This window comes from Oncorhynchus kisutch, linkage group LG22 (assembly GCF_002021735.2).
Source record: "Oncorhynchus kisutch isolate 150728-3 linkage group LG22, Okis_V2, whole genome shotgun sequence".
NCBI classification, from domain to species: Eukaryota; Metazoa; Chordata; class Actinopteri; order Salmoniformes; family Salmonidae; genus Oncorhynchus; species Oncorhynchus kisutch.
Genome location: NC_034195.2, coordinates 5772782 through 5776967, shown reverse-complemented (window position 1 = coordinate 5776967; position 4186 = coordinate 5772782).

The following is a 4186-nucleotide window of genomic DNA, read 5'->3' as shown; positions in this document are numbered from 1 at the left end:
GTAATGTGTCCAAGTTATCTTTGATTTAGGTATTGTGTGTATATATATATATATATATATATGTATCATATTATACATTGTATACTATGAATATCATATGGCAATATTGTAAAAACCTTAATCCAACACCTAGCAACCTGGACAAGAGATTTTGGCATAACAGGTAAGGTATTGAATTGGTGGACCCAGTCGATGGACCCAGCTTCCAGTCCAGATCAGGGCTATCCTCCCAAATTCGTTGCAATATGTAGCTACAGTATTAAGAAATGAGAAAAAGTGAAGTACTGTGCGGGTCTGTGCATGCAGTATACTAGAGCAGGTGTTCTCAAACTTTTTGGGGGCCAGTACCCCTTTTGTGACAGCAAATTAATCATTCATAGTCAGAAGACAACTCCAGTGAAATAAGAAATAGCATACAAGGAGTTTAACTATGACTTCGGCAGTGCCGGACGAGCCAAGTCTCAGAACCTGGGAAGGAACATTTCAAAGGCCTGAGTCTTTACATTGGAGAGAAAACCGTATCTACAGATATTGTCAGCGGGTAGAGAAAAACATTTGAAGTTTTAAAACTAAAACAGTGCATTTATGTAAAAACTAATTGGGGTAATACAAGACATTTGAGTTGAAAAATGTATAATTGGTGGAGTACTGTGGATGCCAATATTCCTTTGATATCCATGTTGCCCAGAGTTAAGAACATAAGGTGTAGATTAACAATATTACATGTTATTGTATTACACACTCTAAACTTATTACACAGATCCCTTAGCCAAAATTAGTTTCATCTGTTGTTACTAAAATTCATGAAAAAAAAAATAAAAAAATTATTTTATATATATATATATATATAGAAATATGTGTATATATATATATATAAAATAAATGTATTTTTCTTTATACAGTGCCTTGCGAAAGTATTCGGCCCCCTTGAACTTTGCGACCTTTTGCCACATTTCAGGCTTCAAACAAAGATATAAAACTGTATTTTTTTGTGAAGAATCAACAACAAGTGGGACACAATCATGAAGTGGAACGACATTTATTGGATATTTCAAACTTTTTTAACAAATCAAAAACGGAAAAATTGGGCGTGCAAAATTATTCAGCCCCTTTACTTTCAGTGCAGCAAACTCTCTCCAGAAGTTCAGTGAGGATCTCTGAATGATCCAATGTTGACCTAAATGACTAATGATGATAAATACAATCCACCTGTGTGTAATCAAGTCTCCGTATAAATGCACCTGCACTGTGATAGTCTCAGAGGTCCGTTAAAAGCGCAGAGAGCATCATGAAGAATAAGGAACACACCAGGCAGGTCCGAGATACTGTTGTGAAGAAGTTTAAAGCCGGATTTGGCTACAAATCCAGCATGACAATGGCACCAGCCATACTGTTCGTTCTGTGTGTGATTTCCTGCAGGACAGGAATGTCTATGTCTATGTATATATATATATAAATACAGTGGGTAGAACAAGTATTTGATACACTGCTGATTTTGCAGGTTTTCCTACTTACAAAGCATGTAGAGGCCTGTAATTTGTATCATAGGTACACTTCAACTGTGAATGTCAGTTGGCTTTTCATAGCCGATCATTAAGAGTATCTCTACCGCTCCTGCTGTCTCTAGAGAGTTGAAAACAGCAGGTCCGGAACACGGTAGCACGTCCGGTGAACAGGTCAGGGTTCCATAGCCGCAGGCAGAACAGTTGAAACTGGAGCAGCAGCACAGCCCAGTACACTGGGGACAGCAAGGAGTCATCGTGCCAGGTAGTACAGAGTCATGGTCCTAGAGCTCAGGTCCTCCGAGAGAGAGAGAAAGAAAGAGAGAATTAGAGAGAGCATACTTAAATTCACAGATGTTGCTTCAATATATCCACATAATTTGCCCGCCTCATGATGCCATCTATTTTGTGAAGTGCACCAGACCCTCCTGCAGCAAAGCACCCCCACAACATGATGCTGCCACTCCCGTGCTTCACGGTTGGGATAGTGTTCATCGGCTTGCAAGCCTCCCCCTTTTTCCTCCAAACATAACAATGGTCATTATGGCCAAACAGTTATATTTTTGTTTCATCAGACCAAAGGACATTTCTCCAAAAAGTACGATCTTTGTCCCCATGTAAAGTTGCAAACCGTAGTCTGGATTTTTATGGAGGTTTTGGAGCAGTGGCTTCTTCCTTGCTGAGCGGCCTTTCATGTCATGTCGATATAGGACTCGTGTGTACTGTGGATCTAGATACTTTTGTACCTGTTTCCTCCAGCATCTTCACAAGGTCTTTTGCTGTTGTTCTGGGATTGATTTGCACTTTTCGCACCAAAGTACTTCATCTCTAGGAGACAGAACACATATCCTTTCTGAGCGGTATGATGGCTGCGTGGTCCCATGGTGTTTATAATTGCGTACTATTGTTTGTACAGGTGAACGTGGTACCTTCAGACATTTGGAAGTTGCTCCCAAGGATGAACCAGACTTGTGCAGGGCTAAAAACAAATTCTGAGGTCTGATTTTCCCATGATGTCAAGCAAAGAGGCACTGAGTTTGAAAGTAGGTCTTGAAATACATCCACAGGTACACCTCCAATTGACTCAAATTATGTCAATTAGCCTATCAGATGCTTCTCAAAACCATGACATAATTTTCTGGAATTTTCCAAGCTGTTTAAAGGCACTGTCAATTAGTGTATGTAAACTTCTGACCCACTGGAATTGTGATAGAGTGAATTATAAGTGAAATAATCTGTCTGTAAACAATTGTTGGAAAAATGACTTGTGTCATGCACAAAGTAGATGTCCTAACCGACTTGCCAAAACTATAGTTTGTTAACAAGAAATTTGTGGAGTGGTTGAAAAACGAGTTTTAATGACTCCAACCTAAGTGTGTGTAAACTTCCGAGTTCAACTGTATATATCTAGTCACGGACCCCCTGTAGTCCCTCGGACCCCACTTTGAGAACCCCCGTACTAGAGCATTCAGCAAGTAAACCTGTCTATCAAAGAGATCAAAAAGCCTATCAAGCTCGTCTTGCCAAGTACTGTATCCATCAAGATATTCTCTGATTCCGAATAAGGGTGCCATTCATATAAATCCACACCTTTATATAAACCAGTGGCACATCCCTTACCGTCGCTGTGGGCACAGACTCCCCTTTTTACTATATTTTGACCCCCTCCTGGAATCGCAAAGTGAAAAAAAGAAGCAAGTAATTATCTCTCTTAGGTCTCTAAAGTGAATACCTTCATTGCCGGCAGGCTGACCCAAACAAGCCTGCCCTGTGTGGGTACATGAGGGCAAGCATGCGTATGTGTTTGCATTCACGTGTGTGTGGGGAGGGGGAGGTCTGGGTGTGTGTTTGCCCTCCACCCGTGTTAAGGCAGCAGGACGTGCTTTTTTGGAATCATAAAATTACAGGGACCTCTGTTTGCTCCTCAAGAAAGGGAGGGAGTGTGCTGGTGTAGTACTACCTACTGCCTTTGACTCCCTCTCCAACTCGGGCCCCCTCCATCTGAAGTGCTATGCCCAGACTGAGTGGCGCGTGCTGAGGAGGTTCTGTAGAGTGTGGAGTGCAAGTACACACACACATACAAGCACACGCATGCAAACACACACATACCCACACACAGTGCCCCGTTTGTATGGGTCAGTGTGACCCCTTTTACGTCTTTGCCCCATCAGGTTGTAGTACCCTACCGTGCGCCCAACAACGCACCTGTGACAGCAGCGCTCCCTGGTGGTGATTTAATGAATTACACTGCAGGAGGATTTCTTTCGCAATCAGCAGGGTCATGTTCATTAGGCACAAAACGAAAGAAAACCAACTGAAACAGGGAAAGACCACCTTTTCCATTTCCATTGAACAAGACCCAGGCACCATTGGCAGGCACACATGATAGAAATGCTATTATAATTTAATTCCTGTAGTCAAATGACCAAATCACCCTCCAGTGGCCTCATGGGTGAAATGTTATACATAATTTCATAATTAATAAACTGTCACACACTGATCGGTTTCACCTCTCTTTGTGATTGTCTCCACCCCCTTCCAGGTGTCGACGATCTTCCCCATTATCCCCAGGGTACTTATACCTGTGTTCTCTGTTTGCCTGTTGCCAGTTCGTCTTGCTTGCCAAGTCAACCAGCGTTTTTTCTCAGCCCCTGCTTTTCCCAGTCGCTCTTTTTCTTGCCCTC